This window comes from Diospyros lotus, chromosome 7 (assembly GCF_014633365.1).
Source record: "Diospyros lotus cultivar Yz01 chromosome 7, ASM1463336v1, whole genome shotgun sequence".
In the NCBI taxonomy this organism is placed as follows: domain Eukaryota; kingdom Viridiplantae; phylum Streptophyta; class Magnoliopsida; order Ericales; family Ebenaceae; genus Diospyros; species Diospyros lotus.
The window spans coordinates 35,236,503-35,261,154 of NC_068344.1; the positions used below are offsets into that span (position 1 = coordinate 35,236,503).

The following is a 24,652-nucleotide window of genomic DNA, read 5'->3' on the forward strand; positions in this document are numbered from 1 at the left end:
TAACTTTAAGCCAACATTTAATAGTTTCCCATTTTTACTTTTTGTTTCATTTTCCCTAATCCATAATCAATATTAGATCTAAAGGCTTATCTAAATTAAGATTGATTATTACTTATTAATTAGGCCAACATTTATTCTCGGACATATAAAAAATAATTTATTCTTGGCTAAATCTATGAAAAAGAGAATAGATGATGTGGATTTGAACCTACACCCCCTTGCATATCAAAACCTTAATCTAATGCCTTAGACCAAGCATCTCAACAGATGATAACTGAACTCACAATAATAAATAAAATTTGGAATCCATAATTCGTCCATTTGAGTTTGACATTTGTCAGCAATGTGCTGTAAAATGGTTTGATGTCTGATTCTATGCATCCCTCCACTGATATGGCAGCCCAATACTGCTTTCATCAAAATATAAATGGCAACAAATATGTATTTGAGTATTTTATCAAATCTCTTTTCGTATACTCACATTCATGCTCATATTCATCTATTAATATATTTGATTTTTTTTTAAAAATATTACTCTTAAGCACAAAGATCTTAATTCTAACAGTAATTTCATAAATGTGGATTTCAACAAATTATGCCATTTGATACTTGGATGAACTCGAATTAGGTCATAAAATTGCTCAGTATCAAAATCTATTTCATGATGATCAAAGTCTTGTCCATTGGAATTAAAATGACTAATATTTGAATTTTTTGTCACTTGCCTTTTAACTTCAAAAATGACTGACACTTAAAGCCCAAAGATCAATGGATCCAAACATGGTGCTTAGAGATTGATTGGCCATTTGAATCATCCAATAGATTGCAAGTGAAATCATACTTTAAATTGTAAGTAATCAACTTACGTGTTGTGTATTAGTCATCTAATTTTTTTTTTATCAAATAATAATAGCAAGAAGAAATTTCACACACCATGCTTAAGATTTGATTAAATTATACTGAATATTCATTTATTTTTTAAAAATATTATCTTGTCTTCACTTAGCATTAAAAAATATCTAAAAAGACCATTTTACCCTTCTGCTTATACTAACCTTGTAATTTCTCAAATTTTTTAAAGAGTCCAAGAGTAACTTTAGCTTAGACTATAGGTGAAATTATCAAAAAATTAAGAATTTAAGTATAATTTCTTACAGTTATAAGTGCCGAATCGACTACAAGAAATGCTCCGAAGTGTAAATATCTATGGAAAATGATAAGGTCGCGATGAGTGTTCCGAGATAGGATTTATAATATTAAAAGAAATCGAAATTAAGATAATTTTCGGTACAGATAAAATACAGCTATGATTTAGGCTAAAAAATTAAATAATTATAGGGGACTTCCGAGAAGTCAACGAAACTTTGAGAGGGTTTCGATTTTTTGTAACGATCAACCCTGAGGTGATTTTGGGATGAGACAATAGCTTGGTGAGGACACTGAGATAAAATCGTAAGTTATGAATTATTAATTTTGTATTTACAGTATCATAATGCAAATTTATTAGACGTTAGATGGTATATTTGTAATTTAAGAAATTTTCAAGGGTAATAAAGATGTAATATGCAGATTAAATGTGTGAGATATATATAATGTATATATGTATACGAGTGAGACACGGGGGGCAAATTTGCATCATTGAGGGACAAATTTGCACCATTTAATGGCATTGGAATGAGAGATTGCAGAGAAAGTGTGGTGGGCAAGGCAATTTAATTCGGTGCATTGGCTATAAAAGAGGAAGCAAATGGAAGAGGCCGAGAGCAGAAAGAGATCAGAGAAGAGAAAGCTGAGGCAGAGAGTTGGAAGAACTGAGAGAAGCTGGGAGTTTGAAAGAGAGCTTGGGCCAAGCTAGTGAGAAGCGAGTGAGAAAGGGTCAATCGATGGTGGCCGGAGCTGGCCATAGCAAGTAGACAGCATCCATGGTGGCAAGCCGCAACCATGGCAGCTCGGGCAAAAGGCGAGCGACTGCTGCAAATGGCGAAGCAGCATCAGCGTCGGTTCGGATGAGGCCGATGCGGCTAGACTTGGTCGCACCACAGCGGCGGCCATGGCCTCGAGCTCGCAGCGGATGGGCGCGACGGTAGCTCGCATGAGCTGGGAGTTGGGGCGACCGGATGCACGCAAGAGGCCGGGGTAAATGGCGGCAGTCGGAGGCAGCCAGAGGGCAGGCGTTGGCGGCGACGGAGGCTAGGTGGTGGCCGGCTGCAGTGGCTGTGAGCAGGAGGCGCATGCGTAGGTCGCAGTGAAGAAGGAGGAAGAAGATGAATAGGAAGAAGAAAAAGGAAAAAGAAAAAAAAAAAGAAAAGAAAAGAAAGAAATATAAAATCTGAAAAAATGGAAAAAATATCAGAAAAATTTCAGAAAGGTCGGGAAAATTCTGGAAATTTATTTGGGACTTAAGGAGTATGCGAGAAGCTAGGAAATTGATCGGCACGTATTTCAAGATTGGGCATGAAAATCGAGGTCATGCATGAGAATTGAGGTGGTACACAAAAATCGAGTTAGTGTACAAGAATCGATGTAGTACTCGAGAATCGAGGTAGGGCTCAAGAATCAAGATTGTGTGCAAAAATCGAGACATGTCGCACATACTGAGAAAACTTGAGAGACTAAGTTCAGGTGAGTAATATTTTTTAGCAAATTTTAGAAAATCAGAAAAATTATTTTATGAATTGTTATAGAAAAATGTTTGAGAAATATTTAATTTGAATTTATTATGAAAAAATAGAAAGCAATAGAAAAAAATTATGAGAAATTTAAGAAAAATAAAATATTTATATTCTTGAATAAATATGATGGGCAATGTATTTTGACGATCTAAATTGAGTACGTTAGACGCCTAGCACGAGAATCAAGATGTTATGAAATACGATTTAAGTAAGTGGTTCAACTCCAAAATCCGATTTTATGTAAATGATTTTATCATATTGTTGTGCCTTGATGTGAGTATATCATATATATTGCATTTATATGTATTGATTATAAAATATGCATATGTACACGATGATATTGTTGACCATGCATTCGCATAAGGGTTTGAGAATACGGGCTATGACCGCTGCTCTTCCAAAAGTACACCTATACACCTCGGCCTGGTAAGGAAACTGTAAAAATAGAGAGTAACATTAAGGTATGGTCAACTCAAATCGAAATGAAATGAAAAATGACATTTTACATCTATTCACGAAATATGTTTTTTGTTCCTTTACTTAGATGATTCATTATCTAACTTGATTTTTGTTCTTGAAATATTCAAATGTTCCAGATGGAGATTGTAACAGAAATAAGGATGAATGAGGCATGAAATGACACTTAGCAAAGTGCATGATAAATTGAATGTATGTTATGTAGCCCATATATTTAAGTTTTGCTCCTTTAAATTCTGAACGTTTTGAAGAATGATGATGTATAACCTTATTTATGATTAAAGTTAAAGTTAAGGTTCGATTCTACTTTCTGCATTTGATGTTTATGATTATTTTCTTTCGAGATAGATGTATGAAAATTGTGGGATGGATCTAAGAAATGATATGATTTAACAGTAGTTTGACTAAAAAAAATTATTATTCTAGAATTATCTTAAGTTATAACATGCTCAAGAAAGCGAGGTGTTATAAACCCATGCACTCTTTCTCTCTCCTATTTCCCATTATTTCTTAATAACATGCTCTAAAACTAGGGACACGCTAATTAGTAGTTTCCGTTGTACTCTCTCATATCCCCCGTTATCATTTCTTTCTCTTTTCTCTATTTGATGACGATTAAAGCCATTGTTGAATAAACATCGTGAAAGCCCAAAAATGATTTTGATAAGGCCATCAACAATAATGATAATAGTGATTTGATAATAAGTATCTTTTTATATATATATATATAGATACCACCTATCTCTCTCTATGTTTATCCCTCTTTATATTCCTTTTTTGTGTATATATCTTTCTTTATGGGTTTATGAGTTTCAAGTGATGGGGTTTCTTTCTCTATGGTCAATTGTGAATATTATTTTTCTTTAATGTGTATAATTATGGGGTACTAAAAGAATAGATATTTTTGAAATTTAAAAAATTAATATAAGTTAAGTGACAAGAAGTGATTTTGTGTTATGCAATATATGAAGTTAAAAGAAATTAATAAAATATTTAAAATGAGAATACTCAATACAATTTAACAAAATCTCAAATATTATGCATTAAATTTACCCTAATAATAATCGTTTCAAAGAATTAAATACACTTTATGAATAAATTTATTAGCATTCACAGCTGAACGAGACAAATTTCACATTATCACCACATTCCTATTTTTACAACTAAAGTAGTGATTAATGACATGTGATAAAGTTAGAGTTCAAATTGTAAGAGTACTATTTTTAATATTTTTTTAATTTAATTTGTTTCTCAATCATATCATTTATGAATTTAACGACATGAGAACAATCATATATACAAGACTTTGAAAATTATACTTAAAAATAATAAATTACTAGATGCCATTCATACATACAAACATGTAAGGATACACTAGTAATTAATGTAACTACCCTTTCAGACAATTCAAAAAATTTCACCCAGCAAACTATATATGTTGCTGAAATTTCTCCATTTTAATTAGAAAATAATATTCTATCTTGTTATTTTTTCTTTTTGCCTTTTCACATTATCAAAACTTTTCTATTTTGTTCTTACACTTTGCACACTCACTTTCCAAAAGTATCGGAGAATGAAAAGTTTCAATACCCAATGCTAATTAGGGATTTTAGTACACTTAATAACTCTACATATCTTGACGTTCTCTTTGTGGCTTTGTCCAACTATGGGTTAGCTCTTTGAACATCTCTATCAATCTTAATTTGAAATGGTGAACTTATAGCTTTCAAGGGTGAGCAATAACTTGAAAAGAGTTATGCAAACAAAAATTAGCATTCATTTTCTTTTTGAAATATATGTGAGATGTGTCATAGTTGGTTTAGCACTGACAGTTATGAATTCCTGATTTGTTCAACCATTGCTATAATGTAAACATCTTTAGACATGAGACCTATGGATATGATGTTGCTATGCCATGAAAAGTGAAAATTTGAAGGAAAAAAAAAAACACATTATGTAATGGAAATATTTTCATTTACTGTATAGAAATTTAAAAAATTTCGTGTTCTCATTATTCGATATCTAATGCAGAATAACTATACTAGTTTAACTAGTGAGATACGTAGTTTCTTAAGCCTAGCCGGTTACTATCATAGATTTGTGAAGGATTTTTCAAAGATAGCCTCCCCATTGACTCGTTCGACCCAAAAGAATGTTAAGTTTGAGTGATCTGATCCGTGTGAGAGAAGTTTCGTAAAACTCAAGGAGAGTCTGACTATGACTCCAGTGTTAGCCTTATCTTCAGGGAAAAGTGGCTATGTCGTTTTTTGCAATGTCTCTAGAATTGGACTTGGTTGTGTCTCAATGCAACATGGTTGAGTCATTGCCTACATCTCAAGGCAGCTGAAGAGGCATGAGCAAAACTACTCCACCCACAATCTTGAGATGACAACAGTGATGTTTACCCTTAAGTTATGGCAACACTATCTATATGGTGAGACCTACAAGATCTATACCGACCATAAGAGTCTAAAATATATATTCGAGCAAAAAGATTTATATTTAAGGTAGAAGAGGTGGACGGATCTCCTCAAGGATTATGACCGCACTATATTGTATCACCCGAGTAAGGCTAATGTAGTAGCGAACGCCCTAAGTAGGCAGTAGATGGGCAACTAAGCCCACATTGTCGAGCTTAGGAGACCTCTAGTACGTGAACTGCATAGTTTGGAAGCGAGTGGTATATGTTTCAGGTTGGGCAATACATATGTGTTATTGGCTCATGTCCAACTTTGTTTCACTTTGATTGAGGAAATTAAGATAGCTCAACCTAGGGATCCATCCTTGGCCAAGTTGATGGATGTAGCTCGTAAAGGTAAGGTTAGTGAAGACAAGACTAAGGAGTTCATAATGAACTCTGAAGAGGTTTTAAGGTGCGGAGCGCACTTATGCGTTCCTGATGTGGATGGCTTAAAGCAACGTGTGCTGATAAAGAAACATCATATGATATACACCATACACCCTGGTGCAAACAAAATGTTCAAGGACATAAAGACCTTGTACTGGTGGAATAAGTTGAATGAGGATGTGGCAATGTTCGTAAGTTGGTACGTAGTGTTAGCAAGTGAAAGGGAAGCATCAAAAGCTGAGTGGAGAGATTCAAAAGATACCAATCCCTGAATGGAAGTGGGAGAGACTCACCATGGATTTCGTCGTAGGATTACCAACATCTAGGAAGGGTAGCAACTCCATATGGATAGTTGTAGATAGATTGACCAAGAGCGCTCTATTCATACCTGTAAACACCAGCTATACAGTACCTCGTATGTTCAAAAATACCTAAATTATGTGGTTAGGTTGCACGGAATTCCACTATCCATTATCTTCGATCGAGGACCTCAGTTTATCGCTCGATTCTGGAGAAAGTTCCAAAAGGCCCTAGGGATGGAATTGAACTTTAGCACAACATTCCACCCTCAAACTGATGGGCAATCTGAGCTGACTATACAAACCCTGGAAGATATGCTTAGAGTGTGTGTCATGGATTTCGGGGGTGATTGCGAGAAGAACCTACCGTTAGTCGAATTCACATATAACAACTATCACTTTAATATCCAGATGGCCCCATATGAGGCACTTTATGGTAGGCGATGTAGGACTCTAGTAAAATGGTTCGAGGTAGGTGAGGTTCAGCTGATTGGGCTAACTAAAGTCCATAAGACTATGGAGCAACTTCTATTGATTAGAAAAAGGCTGTTGGCAGCCAGAGTTGACAAAAATCCTATGCGGATCGTCGTAGGCGTCATTTAGAGTTTGGAGTCAAAGATATAGTATATCTTATGGTGTCACCTATAAAAAAGGTGATAAGGTTCGGCTAGAAGGGAAGCTTAGCCCTAGGTACATTGGTCCATTTGAGATTTTGGACCGAGTAAGTGCAGTAGCACACTAATTAGATCTCCCTCCCGTTTTTGCGAATATACACCCAATGTTCCATGTGTCAATTTTGAGGAAGCATGAACCCGATCCATTCCAAGTCCTCCCCCCACCGACTATTGAGATAGTGCAAATAGATAAGGATCTTAGTTATGAAGAGCAGTCGGAGCACATCATTGATAGGTAAGTAAAAAAGCTTCGAAACAAAGATATTGTCTCTGTAAAGGTGGTATGGCAAAACCACACGGAGGACGAGGCTACGTGGGAATCAAAAAGTGCCATGAGAAAGAAGTATCCATATCTGTTCGACACCTAGGTCATAGCTAAAATTCGAGGACGATTTTTTTGTAAAGAAGTGAGATTGTAAGGCCCAAAAGTTGGGCCTTATTGTGAGAAGGCCCAAGGGTGGGAGCTAGGCCCACATGGCTATAGAAAGCCATTAAGGCTCTCAATTTCTTCCTCCCTCTTGTTCCATTCTGCCCGTTTCTTTCTTTCTCTCTCTCAACCAATTTTGTGCAAACCAACACTTCGATCTTAGATCCAACCACATTTTCACCGTAAAAGCAACCTCGATCTACAAGAAGGCAAATCTTTTAGTTTTATTAGCTTTATTTTCAATATAAGAATCATGAAATATATATGTATATACATGTGGGTTGGGTTGGTTGAGACTTTAAACTAAGATCCACAAAGATCTAACCATTAGATCTTGCTGGTTTTTAGGCATGTTGGTAGAAGGGGGTAAGGGTGTTGAGTGGCCACCCCAGATCGCCAAAAAATGCTAGCCGGGGTGGCCGACGACGCCTGACAATGTATTTCAAATCTGGTCGAAAAATTAAAAATTAGATCTACGAAAATCCAGCTATGAGATCTAGTCCATTTTTAGATATATTAACTTCCTTGGCTTGGCGATTCTAACGATAGGATTGGATCGTAGAAACCTCCAACCAACAGTGGTTACCAACTGTCGACAACGGTCGTCGAGAGTTGTTGGTGGAGACGATAGTGGCTGGTATAAACTGTTTTGGGTCAGGCTTAGTTGTGGCAGCTTTCAGGTTTGGTCGAAGCTTAAGTGATTTAAATTTTGTATTTATTTAATTCTTATGTAATTGATAATTTTGATAGATGATTTTGACACGCTCTAGCCATGAGGTGTTTGAGGGATTTCCAAATCTTGCATATCACGGTAAGTGAATGAATTGTATTATCGTTGTAATTGCTGCATTCATATCTTCCATTATCCTGGTATTCTATGCATGAATTCATTCTTTATCTGCATTCAGAAAAATATAGTCTATCTTGTCTGATTTGCGCATATTGACATTTGTGGTTGATTGCATTTCCTTAAAATTTCATTTGGGAAGACTATGACTCATGATATTGTGGACTGTGAATGTTGATACTTATATGGTATATATATACTACATTTGGCACTTATTATTGCTAAATGATAATATGAAATGTGTTAAATGGAGAAATAATTAAAACCATGTATTGTTAACCATAATAAGAGTTAGTCATTAGTGCACCACATATACATGTGGATGAGAGTACAATCCACCCCTTGTTAGTGAGAGTACGATCCGCCATCCATGTTTATATCTAGCGAGAGTACAGTTTGTCAAAATGATACTGAGAGTGAGAGTACGATCCATCCCAGGAGAATGGAATATGTGAATTTAATTCTAAATGGTTAACTCCTAGATATACATGTTATTCGTCATCACCTATTATGTTATTATATATATTGAGCTTGACATGGCATGGAAATTAATTGGTCGCATTGATTATGCTTTCCCCCATTATAATGTTTTTTATCCCTCATTAAGGCGGTAGTTGGCTTATCTCTTAATATTTTAGATTTTGTAGGTTGGCATCAATTTTGATGGGAAGAGTCATGATAAACGATTCTACTTCATTTATTCTTGTCATACTTCGACTACAATACATATATTTTATCTCACGGGCTTGAGTATAGGAAGGTTTAATGTTTCTTTCGTATTTGCATTGAAAAATTTTAAATATTGTAAGTATGTAATAAATTTATGTCCCAATGGACACTTCAATATCAGTTAAAGACAAAAGAAATTATTTTGTAATTTATATGAGATGTTTAAATATTTAAAGGATTATGTATATTGTAAGACTTACTATTTCCTGTTGAAGTTTATTATTTCTTAGGAAATAGCGTCGGTCATGGCCCCGAATTTTGGGTTGTGACGGGGTCTACAAAAGTAAGATCAACATTGAATCTATATCAATATGTAAACCGTCGTAAGCTACTTTTGTGGCTAACCTTGGTCAATTTTTCTCAGCATGATAAACTTTCACGTTACCTCATAGAGCTTACCCTTTGGAACACAAAACTAGAATTAAAACCAATGATTACTTTGAAGAAATTGCCTAAACTTAAGATCCTTACATTAGGCTTAGATTCATACTATGGGGAGGAGTTGATCTGTCCCGGAGAAACTAACAACTTTCCTAAACTAGAAGTACTTAAAATTGAGTTACAATTTCTAGAGTTGTTCTTAGTTGAGGAAGGGGGAAGGCCAAAACTCAAGGGTCTAATTCTCATTAACTGCTATGCGAGTTCAGCCATAAATAGAGTTCTTGCTTTCCTATTCATTAATTTTTAAGAAACATTATATTAAGCACAAAGATTCTCAATTCTAACAATTAATTAATTAATAAAATATATGTCTAGGTAATTATGTAATTTGATAAATGGTAGAACACAAATCAAGTCACGAAATTGCTCTGTAACAAAATCTATTACATGAACAAAGTATTGCGTGTTGGAATTAAAATTAGTAGTTGAAATTTCTATAATATATCATTAAACTTCAAAAAAGACTAATAGTTGAAATTCATTGTATGAAAATCACCTACTAAAACCCGCTAGGCACCTACTCAAAAAGTTTCCTGGTAAAAAAAAGTTCACCATCAGATAATGTTCTAAAACACGCTAGGTGCTAGTCGAGCGCCTAAGTGGGCTTAGGAAAACTTTTATTTTTTTATTTTTTAACTTTGTGATATAACTTGATGTTATTTTCAATTAAATCAACGTTGAAAGTGACATGAAAATATATCTATATCTAACATATAAATAGAACAAAAATTATATATATATCTAACATATATAAATAAAAAAGAAAAATAAATAACATAATAAACCCTAATAGCTAACACCCAACAACGAGAGAAAGGTCGGAAGCAGAAGCGGAGATGGAGCTTGACAGCGGCGGTAGCTACGACGTTGACGCAGTGACGACACGACAATTATAGGATGGAGCTTGAGAACGTAGAGGCGGTGAGAAAGTCGCGATGGAATTGGAGACAACGAGGAGGTACTGGCGGCATCAAGGCAACGGTGGCCTTGGGCTAAGAGGAGTATGAGAGGGCGAGACGGCTAAGAAGAGTAAGAAATGCTTCGAAATCGACGAAAGGTAAGATTTAAACCCAAAAATTAAGCGTCCCAGGTGGCTAGACGCCACCTGGGCCGCCTAGGTGCCGCCGCCGCCCGATTAATCGGGCCAATGCCTAGAAGGGCCGACTAGGCCATATTCGTCGGGGACCAAGGGCCACCTACCTAGCGCCTCACCGATGCCTAGGCGGCCACCTAGGCTGATTTTTAGAACACTGCCATCAGATTGTACGAATTTTAACCATGTCATGCTACCTTGCTGCCATGCCAATCCACCTCATACAACCCTACATTTTGGGCATTCACTACATTTTGGTTACCACAATGAATTAAGGTGGTTGTACGTACACTTTTGAGGAAATTAATGGCCTCTAAACTTGGGGAAAAAAAATAAGTCGAGCAACTTCTACATCATATTAATTTCATTGTACAATATATACCACAACAAAATCATATAAAAAATAAACAAACGAGTCTACACTCATTTTATAACTATAGCCATTCTTATGTATGTATGTTTAGATGAACAGAGGGAAGGGCAGTGAAAAGACTTGCTGCCAAAGCTAATGAACGTGGCTATGTCACTGGTTAAGTTGGGTTCTAAGTTTTGAGTTTGGGTTCTTGTTTCTAGATACGTCCAAGATTCTCGGTGCAAATCAAGGCTTATTCGGGAAATTGAGTTGTGACTTCAAAGCTTAATCTTATTTGGTTTTTACTTGGTAACAATATGTTGCAATTCTATACACATCTATGGTGATGCTAAAATCACTCTATAAAGCATCAACATAAGCTTCTAGAGGCCTAAGTGGCAATTTGTAAGAATTGCACTACAGTAGCACAAATTTATGACAAGATCATAGGCCAAAGAGGAAGACTAAGGGCAGCATAGGACACTAGTGATATGTGATTTAAACAAAAGTCATAAAATGAAGGCTAACATAGGCAAACTACTTTTATATTTTAAACACACCTCACCAGTCACTACTACACAAACCCCTGCCAGATCAAGTGAAAAACAAGAAGAAAATTTAACTAACATGTAAAGAAACAAATAATAAGTTTTAAATGATGAAAATAGACCTGGGAGAAGGGGGATAACATTGAAAACAATCATAACAAGGCGAATCTGAAGCATATTTGCATTTAATATTTCGATCAATTCGAACAAATCTATATTGCAATAGCCCTACCATTGCCTTGTAGAGGGTGTACACAGTATGCATGACTAGGGAAGCCAAGTTACTAGCATTTCACACATTAGGCCATCTTCAGGGTTTTGTTCACTAAGTAACAACCCAATGCTGATCAACATAGTCGAAATGTTCAAAGATGGTTGCCATGCACCCTGCTCGGATTGGAATTTGAACGTTGTCATAGATGACCAATGAAAAGGAACAAAAAACATAATATAGTTACCCATGAAATATGTAAGAAAATAACTACCCTGCTGATTGGTTAAAACGTTTTTCCTCTCAAACTCTCATATTTAGCAGTTTAAACCAAGGGAGGCTGCACAGCAATCACACATGAAGGCTGGCCACTGGCGACTTGTACCAAGAGTAAAAAATAATAATATAAACAATAAAATTACTCTTTTTTCTTAGCAATTTGAGTTTTCAGATTAACTGATGGTTAAAAATTTGCAATCTAACTCCCAGATCTCAAATTAGGCAACTTTGGCAATTTCTGGGCAGCAAAGTCAAATCAAGTGTTCAAATTTATATCGGAGAGAAAAATAAAAAAGTTTTAGGTAGTTGACTATGCTCACAGCTTCGTTCATCTTCAGCTGGGTGTATACTCCACCGCATAAGTTTTCATTGTCATTCTATGAATATTTCAATAATGGTTTTGGTGATTCCTTGCTATTTCAGATAGACCAGCTATGCCAACTTAACTTGCAAAATTTACTCAGGGGATCTCACTTACGCAAAGTTTCATGAACAAAACTCTATTAATCCTCTCCAGGATTGCATGAAACATTAACATGATATTTGTTAAATAAAATGTTCTAAGTGCAATTTCAAAAGGACATGGAGCTAGAAATTGCTAGAAAATTGGCACAAATAAACCTTGTGGTATGTCATATTAAGATTAAATTTTAAATGAATGAATGAGAAATTAATTGAAATGTGATGGCCTACTTTTATATATAATAGATGTGATAATATATATTATTTTAAAAGTAAAAGAAAAGAAAAGAAAAGGCAAGTACGGATTATATGTATGTGAATTATGAGGGAGTAGGTGAAGTAGGCACACTATGCGCATGTGAAAAGTGTTGGTGGCTGATTGAAATTGATGTGAAATTGAAATTGAAATGTGAGCAGCTGCTGAATTTCATTATATATATTATAATAATATTAATATATATTATATTATATATATAAAGGAAGCAGCCACCGCCCTCAACAGCTGCCTCGCTCTGCTTTCTTCTTTCTTGTCCTAAAGAGGAGAATCGCTCACTTCAGGCGTCTTGACACTCGATTTGACAGAATGTGAGGGAGTTAATTATGGTGATTCAGTCGAACACAGTAGTTAAACCAGTGCTCACTGCGCACAAGGAGCCCCCCATTTTGAGAGATTGCTCCCACACTACCGCTGGCGAGACTCGATTCTTGATTCTTGTCCCAAACTTCACCTTAGAAGCACTTTATACCCCCCCGCTGAGCTGCCCATATGGGCTGCTTTCTTCTTTCTTCCATCTTGTTCTTCTTGCTCCTCCTATAAATAGTGTTTCCTCCTTTGGAAAATTATAACTCACATCTCACAACTCTCAGCACAAAAATTTCCAAAAACATTCTCATACTCTCCTAGCTCTAATAGTGTATATTCTCTCAGTTCTAATAGTATTTAAATAATGTTACATTTCGTTGTTAGACTTTCAAACTTGTGTTAATTTCGTAGTCCACCAACCGTTGTACCCTGAGAAATAGTGATCAACCAACCTCTAGCACTTTTAGTGAGGTGATAAATCTGTTTTAAGAAAATCACATGTCATGTAGATTTCGATTTTTCCATCCCTGCACTGATCTGGTTTATTTTAATATACTGTTGTACATTTATTTCTCTTTGCACTATATTGTATTAATATTTCTATACTAGTGTTTAAATATAGTATTATATTCAGTATTTTATTCTGAATTTTCCTAACAGAAATAAAGTTGTATGAATTTGAAAAGAATAAAAAATTGCCCACAATCCCACGGAAGGAAATGCTTTCTAAAAGCTTTTGTAAGTACTGATGAAATCAAGAAGAAACTAATAATGGCCTGTAAAAATAAGAGAATAGTTTTGGACATCTCACTTAGGAAGGCTTCAGTGAACAAAATTCAGAAAATTCTCTCTAAGCTAGGACGTTGCCCACGCCCCTCGCCGGCCGGGGCGGGAGGTGTTGATTTGTAACTACTAAAATATTTGTATTGATATATTATTATAAACAATCCCAAACAATGAATTCATCATAAATTTGAGAGAAAATCAAGCATATTGTGAAATCAGATAGAAGGGAATACGTTCCCAAAGCTACTGTAAGCTCCAATCTAATAAAAAATACTAACAACAGTAATCAAAACCACAGCATAGAACCTGAAATTTCTCAAAAATTCACCTTAGGAGGAAGGTTGAGAATGTCGAGAGCCTCCAGTGTCAATATTCGGGTGATAGATTGGTGTTGCAAATGTCACAATTGGAGGCTGAAAGGGGTACTTTCCTGCCTATTTTATCCCGTAAGTGGACGAATCGTGATAAATAATATAGTGATGAATAAAGTGTTGTACCTACGAGAACTAACTTTTGATGTTTACTTTAATTGATTTAACCTTAACTTAACACACACATTAACAAAGATTTCAATTGTAATGAAAACTAATTTACTAATAAAAGATGCAAACAAAATAATTCATTTGATTCAAAAATTCTCAAAGTTAAGACACTAGGGTTTGTGAATTCACCGTCGGCCTTCTATGATTCAATTATTCATTACTCGAGTCTTGTTATTCCTTATCTTAGGTTGAAAATCGATAATCTAATTATAACCAAAAACCTCTCTCGATGGTCATTCAGTTCTATGTATATATATGAGATTAACTATCTCTAGTCAACCTTCGAACATATAAACATGCATTCAATTACGGAGATCATCACAAAATGATTTCATAGGGCATAATGGTATCTCTACTTATTATAGGACCTTACATTGTTTGCTACCATGTCTAATCCGTATTGAATCTCTCGAAAACAATACAAATCACAAATATGTTCCAATGGTGATCAAGTATCAAAACAACATTATGAACATAACAAACAATCAACCCAAATGAATGAGAAAATAGCAAACCAAATAACTTTAAATCAAACCATTAGAAGTCGAGGTTTCATCATTCACCCTAGTTAGAAACACTTAGCAATGCGTTCTTGCAATCAAAAGAAAAATAAAAGAGTTGGAATCCATAGTAAAGAATTGAAGAAGAAAAGAAAAATACAACCCAATAGTAAAGTCTTCAATCTTCCGTCCGCTTCTCCTCCATCCAAGAACTCCAAATCTCCCAAGAATAAATCTTTATATAGTCCTCTTTAGGTTATCAAAGTCATACCTCTTGAAGGAGTCTATCTCTCCTTGATTTGGATTGAAACGGGCTTAAAACGATCTTTTCACGAAGCTTTGAACTCTACCGCAGTCCTACTGCGGTATGCTTGTTGTTGCAGACCCGTGAGCTCTAGATAACAATTCCTAAAGCGGTCTTACAGCGGTATGCATTCCGCTGTAAGACCATGAACTCCAGAAATTAAACCTTACAGCGGTCCTACAGTGGTATGCATTCTGCTATAAGCCCGCTAACCTTCTTCTTTGGCCTCTTACTTTATCATCTTCCACTTTTTGCTCTCGATACTCTTTTGCTTTCTTTTGAATCGATATCCGATCATGCCTCCAAGCTTAATTTCAACTCCCATTATGCATCAAAATCACTCTTTTTGCTCCAAGTGTATTTAACACATGCTCCACTTTTACATAACCATATATAGAACCAAATCAAGTATAAATCATGCTCATTAAATATATAAATGCTAAGTTTATAGACCAAAATAAGTGTATAAAAGACACTTATCAGGTACCTACAACCACCACCACCCCCAAAGTCCACTTAAATTGTCACCCAAATAAAGCGAAAATCGACAAAAACATAAACGATTCTCAAATATAAAGCACTTTCAAACCACACCTTTCGGGTATCTGAACCTTAATTTTGAAAATTCCCTACGCATAACACAGTTCATTCGGGACCTTCAATCTCTGATTTCATGAAAACAGAACCAAAAAAGAAACAAAAATAAGGAAACGTTGTAATTCCGAACATTGAATGAAAAGGGCAACTTACGGGCGTTGATGGCGGAGAAAGATGCGACAGAAGAGAGAACGGAGTCGGCGGAGAGAAACGGAAAGGAAGCACCCGGAAAAGGGTCAATGAGAAGGAGCTTGAGCTCCTTATGCATTCTCAGTCTGAGCCTTGCTGCCTGAGCCATTTCTAGTCCGTCGAATCAACTGCTTCCGATCGCTAGGTTTTGGCGCTTTCAAACGAAATCATTTCGATAATGGATGAAGAGAAGCGCGGGATAATGGACTGATGGCTTTGCCGTCAGATTGGTTCATAAAGCAAAAAATAAAAACATATCTAAATAATATATATTTAACACAATATAAAATAATAATATATAAAATAATGATATATCTAAATAATAATATAAAATATATAACATATATTTAACACAATTATCACAAATAAATATCTAAATAGTATTATATATATTTATATATAGGTTGAAAAGAGTCTGAAAAGTGCATTGATACCGGCGAACGAGAACCATAAAAAACAGAGTTAGAGAGAGAGAGGGACATGGGGGGTGCATTTACAGAAGGCAAGTCTTCAGTGGGGAGGGAGGAGTGTCTTCGGTTAACGAGTCATGGTCACCTGTCCTGCAACCGAAAAGCAACTCTAACCAAACCCCTATTGTCCTCCTCCACTATTCACCTTGGCATGCTCAGTTTGCCATGAAGGAGAGGTGCACGGAGAGCCTGGAGATGATGATTGACGAAGACATCCCACTGTGGCTGATGCATGCATCCAAATGTAGAGTGGTTATATTAGATGTTATGACATCATGGTTGCATATGTAGAATGTTTTTGATGGAGGAGTTGTAGATTCCGAATAAGGGCTGGATGCAGCAGCCTCTTCTGAGTTTGTCTACAGTGCTCCACACTCTCGAACCCTATTAAGGACAATATGCAATGCCACTCATTACTCATTCGTAAAACTTCTATTAAGGATTTCTTCGACTAAACAAACACTTAATAGCACAGGAATGATATATTGCCCACTGGCGGGCAACATATCATTTGCCCGCCAGTGAAGGCAGTGTGGGCCCCATGCACGTGGGACTCATGTGCAGAGACAGGCCCCACATGCATGGGGCTCACGTTGTCTTCATTGGCGGGTAAATGTTATGGGATAATGCTAGACGAACGTAAAGGCAGACAGAAAATTAGACAATCTTAATTTATCGTAATATTTTAATATAAAAATATCGTGAGAAATTAGCATTTTTAAAATACCCACCAAATGCTTTTGAATTAATTTTTCGTCGCCCATTTTCAAACCCACCAAAGGACAAAACCACTCCACTGCCAAATCTCTCACTCTCTCTTTCACTTTCACTCTCCCTCTCTCAAGACCACCTTTTCTCAAACCCACTCCATCTTTCCCCCACTCTCTCTCTCTCAAAACCACCATCTCTCAAACCCACTCTCTCTCTCCCCCATTTCTTTCTCTTAAACCCACCCTCGCTAGTTGCAGCATCAGCTGTCGCCCCCCGCCGCGAGCATGTCCGCTGTCGCCCCTCCCTCCGCCGTGAGCAACAGCATGCACCTACCACACCGCGGCTCGGACGGCCACCGCCGGCCCCTCATCGCTGCTCGGATGGCCACCAACTGCGGCTGTCCGCCCTCACCAAGTCGCCCCCTGGCCGATGAAAATGTTTAAATAGCAGTGTAAATCTAGCAACCCAGATTGGCTAGATGGTACAAACTGAATAGAGAAATGAACATCTATTGTCGCACGAATAATGCTATTCGGCCAGAAGTAGTGCCCGAAGAAGTGCCACCGCCAGAATATCGAAAAATATCGCGATATTTTTAGGCCAAAATATTGGAGAATCTTGCGATATGATTTGTGGCTCAAAATCATGTATTTCAAAATTTTCGGCCTTCTTCGACCCTCTCCTCCTCCTTTCTCAGAACGACTCCTCCCTCTCATTTCCCTTTTTCTTGCCAAGCCCTCGGTCTCCCTCTCCCTACCTCCCTGCCTCCCCTCACCTTACTGGCTATCAGTGTCTCTCTCCTTGTCGGCCGTAGGTCTTTCTCTCCCTGCCGGCCGTGTCTTCCATCCCTCTCGGGCTAGCGCTGAAACGACCCTCTCCCTGTTGGCCATTGGTCTTTCTCTGCCTACTGGCCGTTGCTTCTCTCACTGTCGCCCGCACTGAAACGACGCTCTATCTCCCTCTCCATTGAAACAGCTTCCTTGCCTCCTCCTGCAACATCTTTCGTTGTATCTCAAGCATTCTAATCTTTGATCTAACCGTTTGATCTTCGATCCGAGCATATTTTCACGGTATAAGTGGCCCAGATCTACACGAAGGTAAGTCTTTTAGTTTTATCAGTAATGATTTCCGACATACATCCATGATATATATGTATATACGCGCAATTTGGGTTTTTTGAAAGTTTAATCGTGATTTATGGAGCATCTTTGTGATTTATTTTGGATACTCGGCATCTTTCTGATTCATTTATTTTTGTGATTCATGTATCATCTTTTTTAGCATCTTGGATCCATGAATGGAAGTGTTGAATTATTTATTCTCTGGCAATATTTTTTGGGTCACTGGGTGAGGAATCCAGGAATGGAAGTGTTGAAATTGTATGATCCATGTCTTAGTTTTCAATTGACCCATGTTCCAACTGAAATTGTATAATTAGTTAGGTTTGTTCCTTTAGTAATAATAATTTTTTTTTAAAAAAAAGACAGTTTGGTGCTCTATTTGATTAACCATTGTTTGACTAGAATTTATTATTTTGTATTGAGAAGTCTGAGTGCGACTACTATTTGTTATGGTTCTTTAATTTATTGTTTTCAATTTAACCATTGTTTGGTCCTCTATTTGATCCGAGCATATTGTTTTGTTTAAGAATATAAATTTTATTTGTTATGGCTCTATTTGATAAACTTTATTTGTTTTGTTTAAGAAATTTACTATCTCAGGATTTATGGCTTCTATTTTAGAAATGGAAGAAGCTTCAATTAACTCATGTAGTTCGCATCAAACAATTGTGTGTAAGCACGGTGTATCTGTAAAGTGCTACACATCATGGAATAAGAGTAATCCTGGAAGAAAATTCTTGAGATGTCGGTTTTGGAAGGTAATTTATTCTCTTATAAATGTATAAGTCGTTAATATGAATGAAATTAATTGTTGGATGATTTGATGGACAGGATGATGATTGCAGATGGTTTCAATGGATCGATGATGAACGCACAGCGCGTGAGAAAATATTATGTGGAGTATTGTTCGATAAGGGGAAAGCTTTAGAAGAACAAGTCAAGATTTTTCAAAAAAAGACTTTAAGAAAAAAAGAAAAGTTATTGAAGCTTCAGATAGAGCTTAGCTGTATTGTACAAGAAAATATAAAATTAAAAATGAAACTTCAAGAGTATAAAACAAAAGACAAAAGGTTTGTTAAAGGTATGATAGTGTTAGGATTGGCTTGTTTTTTATTCAGTTTATGGGTGATGAAAAATGATGGAAGTAGATTTAGGTATTTTGCTTTGATGTAATTATGTACTTGTGTATAGTACCTAAATTAATGATTGTGTTTGTTGTTAGTATTTTCATATCAATGATATTTGAAGATATGTTTGTATTAGTATCCATCACCTTTATGTACGTGTATGTACATCTTTCTCACCATCTAAGGTATGGAAGAATGAATAGCCAAAGATATATCTTGCACTTGATTTCAAAAAATCCATGGACATGATGTAAAGAAAGATATATCTACCAAATGCCAACATTCCAGAATTCTCGCATCAAGTCCAGCAGCTTGGATGGAGAAGAATTGAATTGAAATTACAAACTTAACAATGTCCAGGCTTATCTTCTGTGTGAGTGGGGTTGCATCTTTTTATTTATTTTTCTCTCCTTTCTTTGTTTCTTTGTGAGCGTTTCTTTTTTTTTTTTTTCCCTTTTAATTTTAGGAAAGAGTTGATTTTCTATGGATCTAAAACAAACTTGAGCATGTGTGTAGAGAGGAGGGGACCTAATGCGCATATCTTACAATGTTTCCTCTGTGCAATTACCATATCATGCAGTGTGACAATATTTTCTCAAATCCAATACAGTATCAAATCCAGCTGTTATGGCAAACACATAAAGAACAATGTGACTTTATTTTTTCTTTCAATGCATCATTCCATAAATACGCAGACACTTGGATAATCTTTGCATATCAACATGGAAAATAATAGGGAACAAAAGGCAGGCTATGTCATTAAACTATGATGCTAAGCATCACGATGGGGTAAATGATCCATAATCATACAAACAAGTCTAGCATAGTAAATCTGCCCTAACAATAATAAAGGGTGACAATTAGCACAACCATTTTATAGAAGCTCAATACAACTTGAACCAAGCCTTCTTCCATCTACTTGAACTTGAGAACCTGCATCCTTTTTAACTACTCTGCTCAATAAAGGCACAAAGTTTCAGCTATACCACAATGTAGCATGTTTGAGAGGCTGGAAGTTGCTCATAACGTTTCGCCTGAATAAAAATCTACTTTTCACGAAGGACAATGCTAAGACACATCCTATCTCATAAGCAACCACATCTAATTCCAAGTCAATAGGTTTTACAGAGAAAATTTAAAAATTGCCTTGGCTGTCCTATCTATGAAGAGAGGCATGGTAATGTAGTGCTTCATTCGACAAACAAATTCCATGTGTTTCTTTGCCTGCAAGCGTGAAAACACAAAATATGAGAGTAAACTATGAAAGTAAAACACTAAACACAAAAATTCTCCTCTCAAGTGAGAGGTAAAACCATTGCAGTTCGTATATATTAACATGTAAAAAACAGTAGACCACATCCAGTTTCAACACTAAAAGGGTTACACATGCCTCAAACATCTGGTGGGTTGTCATCGGGTTGTGGATGGGGCATGTACATTGGCATGAGAAGCCTGCAAAAGAAAAAAACAAGCACTAGAATATAACCTAAACGAAAGTCCAAAAATTTAAAAAATGACAACTTAGATTATTACCCAAATATCATCCAAGTACTTACCATTAATTCTGAGCATGAGAATGATGCCAAATCGTGATATTGTCCTTGTGTAAATCCTTCACTAAATACTTGATTGTCTTGAATAATGTTTTGCATCGGAGCATTGCCTTCGTTTACTTTCGAGGATCCCACCTAGACATCAAACGAAAGTAACGACCATTACAATTGGAAATTTGAACACTACATTATTAGATAATTAAACAAAAGATTATAGCATACCTTCGCTTTTTTGGAACTCCTTTCCAATGGCACCTTCTTCGCTTTCTTAGAACTCGTTTCCAATGGACCCTTCTTGCGAAGCTTCCTAGGGGCTCCCTTTGTCTGCGAGCATCTTGGATCCAAAATTTGCACGCTTGAAGCTGTAACTGCCTCTCCAGAATCAGGAAATTGTTCTTGCACACTATCTTCAACATGTATATTACTACCACAACTAGGCTTCGTATTAGATTTCCTCAATGCAGCCAATTGAGATTCCATCCACTCCATAGTTTCCTGGGTACTATCTTCATCATCTGCAACCAAGTCTGCAATCTTTGCAAACACACTGCACAGCTTATCGTATCTTAACTGACTAGGCGTACTAATCCAACCGTTATAATTAATCTTTACTCTCGTGTAGGATCTACTGACATCTCTCCTCCACCGCCTTAAGATATACTTGTCAGGAAGTGATCTGATACCATCTCGAATCAATACTGTGACCATATGTCTGCATATTATTCCCCTAAACTCAAACATATGACAACTACAAATAAAATTGCATTTCTCTTTGTCAATATCAACTGAAAATTTTCTCTTCTTGAATCTTTCGTCAAATATGATATCTTCGCGCACCTTGTACCTCGTACCAAGCGACCCCTCCTCGATAGACACAACCTCGCAATACATCTTCCCTGTGAACTCATTCTGAAACTCCTTGAATTTTGAGATTGTGTATACTTCTTGAAATTGTTTCTCCATGGGATATCTCGATGCGCATGGGACCATCTGAGAAAATGACTTAACGTCTGCCTGAAACTCCTTTTCAACTTTAGACCTCAATGCACGCTCATATTGTTCAACAAATTGCTTCAATGAAGTTTTTGAGTGTACATAACCATCGAAAAATGCATTCATGCTCTCACTTCGCTGGGTTGTTGACATCCCTGCCCAAAAACTAGTTTTCAAGAAACATGGCACCCAACGGGCTCTTTGTGTGTATAGTCCAGACAACCAATCGTTGTCATGCAGTGCATATTTCTCAATCATTAAACTCCAACCTTGCTCGAATACTTCAGGACTATTTGATTCATACACAATATCATGTACAGCCGAAAGAATTGAAGCCTTGTAACTATGGTTCCCAAACTTTTCAGGCAACTTCTTTAGTATATGCCACAAACACCACCTGTGCTTCGTGTTAGGGAAAACTATCTCAATTGCGTTTTGCATAGCCCTATCCTGGTCAGTGATTATTCCAGTGGGAGCTTGATCCTCCATGCACTGAAGCCATGTACTAAACAGCCACACAAAAGTCCTAGTGTCCTCGTTCGAAAGTAGACCACATCCAAATAGTGTCGACTGCCCATGGTGATTTACACCAACAAATGGAGCAAATGGCATGTCGTACCTATTGGTCAGGTATGTGGTGTCGAATGTCACAACATCGCCAAATTCCTTATACGCTTGTCTACATCTATTATCCGCCCAAAATACATTCCTCAATCGATACTCTTTATCCAAGTCGACACTAAAGTAGAAACCCGGACAAAGGGCTTGCATTTTAGAAAAATACGCTTGAATAGCAGCAGCATCTCCTTCCCCAAGTCTTAACTTTCTCACCTTATCAATATAATTTCTACAATCTTTTTCCACAAATGTCAGATTCTCATACCCACCAGCCTCAACAACAGCTGAGTTATAACTTTTCTGTAGCGAGATTCCAGCTATATCATTAACTTGAAGTTGTCGCTTCACCTGATCGTTCAACTGTCTATTACATTTATACAACCTAGATTTGCTTGGACTTGTTTCATGGTTATGCTCAAGATGGATGGTGCTTATTTGCCATGTTCCTAAAACAACTAATATGGCTGTGATCTTAGCTTTACACCCTATTCGAATTGTTGGTTGAGGCTTCAAAGAAGTGCTAGCTTGACTAGTTCTTTTGCCCTCTCGACTACATGCATAAGTCACATATCTTACGACCCCATCCTCACCCTTCTTCGAATTCCTTTTTTTTATTGGAAAACCCACATGGTAAGCATATTGTTTGTAAAATTCATAAATTTCATTCTCATAATTGAATTTCATTCCAACCTTAGGGACAAGATCATTGTATTCTCCTGCTACTTCGTCATTTAACGGAGGACCCTCATTATCTTGGCAATTTTCCTCATTATCTTCGGCTAATTCCGGAAGCACACTATGATTCACTAGATCAAACAAGGCACACGCATAAGAGAATACAATGTTACCTATATAATTTGCATAAACATTTTGTTTTTCTTGTTTTAAATCACTAATTTTCTCATACATACCTATGTTACTCATTGGAGCTTTCCTTCATCTCCTAAATTAGAATTGATTGCCTACAATCAAATTAAAAATATTATAGAAAATCAATACTTTATTAGAAGTATAATATGGTACATGAATATATACAGAGAAATAGAAACAATGGAAACCAACAATAGAAACAATGTTAGATTATTCATGTGTGCTAAAGACATTTTAGTCATCAGCACACATTTTAGTCATCTTTGTATCTGATGTGTGCTAAAGTCGCAACCCTGCTCATTTTAGTCATATTTGTATCTGATGTGTGCTAAAGATGAATTCGCAACCCATCATCACATTTGAATAATCTTTGTATTTGATGACTAAAGTCTTTTAGACACAAAATGTGGTCTAACTCAATAGAAACAATGTCTAACACATTAGATACAAAGACGTCGCAACCCAAATGCGGACTGTCAGTCGCCACCAGCCATGGTGGCCGGTGGTTTCCAGTGATCATAGGCAACCACCAGACACCCAAAGGCCCATCGACCAACATACCCTAAAACTAGCAAGATCCAACGGCACAATCTCCCTAGATCTAACATTAAAGTTTCGGCCAAAGCTAGAAAATGCGTATATACGTATATAGGATGGATGTGTGCTCATGACTAAAATGTCTAAAAGACTTACCTCCCTCCTTTTAGATCTGAGCCAATGGAGTCGAGAGAGGGCCGGAGATAAAATCGTACGGGCAAAAGACGATGACCCTTGTTCGATCCGAGAAGACGGGTCGCACTACGGCCAGTTTCGTTTTGAGTGATGGGGGAGGTCGATTTAGAGAGAACAAGAGAGAGCAAGTAAGAGAGAAGGTAGTGAGAACAGTGAGAGACTTCGCGATGGCTAAGGTCGAACAAGAGAGAAGACACAGAGAGAGAGCAACTGAGAGAGAAGATAGAAGGGAGTGAGAGATTGAGCGTCTGAGCGAGGGAAGGACTCAAATTTGAATAGGGGTATTTCTGTCAATTGGATAAGGGGTGAAATTGTAATTCTCTTCTGGGGGTGGCACTTCTTCGGGTACCTCTTCTGGCCGAATAGCATTTCACATTGTCGCACATAGAGTGAAACTCATAACTTCCATCCATTTCACATAACTAAGTTAACACTTCACCTCATCAGTGTAATGGTTGCAAATCACAAATTTATCTCCTTGTCAATAATTTAAAAAAAAAAATTACACAATCACTTCTAAAGGAAACTCAACATTTTGAACCAGGTATCTCTGCTGCCAAAGCCGCTTCAACAACAATATAAATCTGTCACATCTTG

The 24,652-nt window shown here is 36.7% G+C and overlaps 1 protein-coding gene across 1 annotated transcript in view; it reads left to right on the top strand.

The window, feature by feature from the left end:
• The window catches only part of LOC127806930 (toMV susceptible protein tm-2-like), an 83,695-nt gene that overhangs the window by 46,477 nt on the left and 12,566 nt on the right, over positions 1-24,652 (top strand). The window lies entirely within an intron of this gene.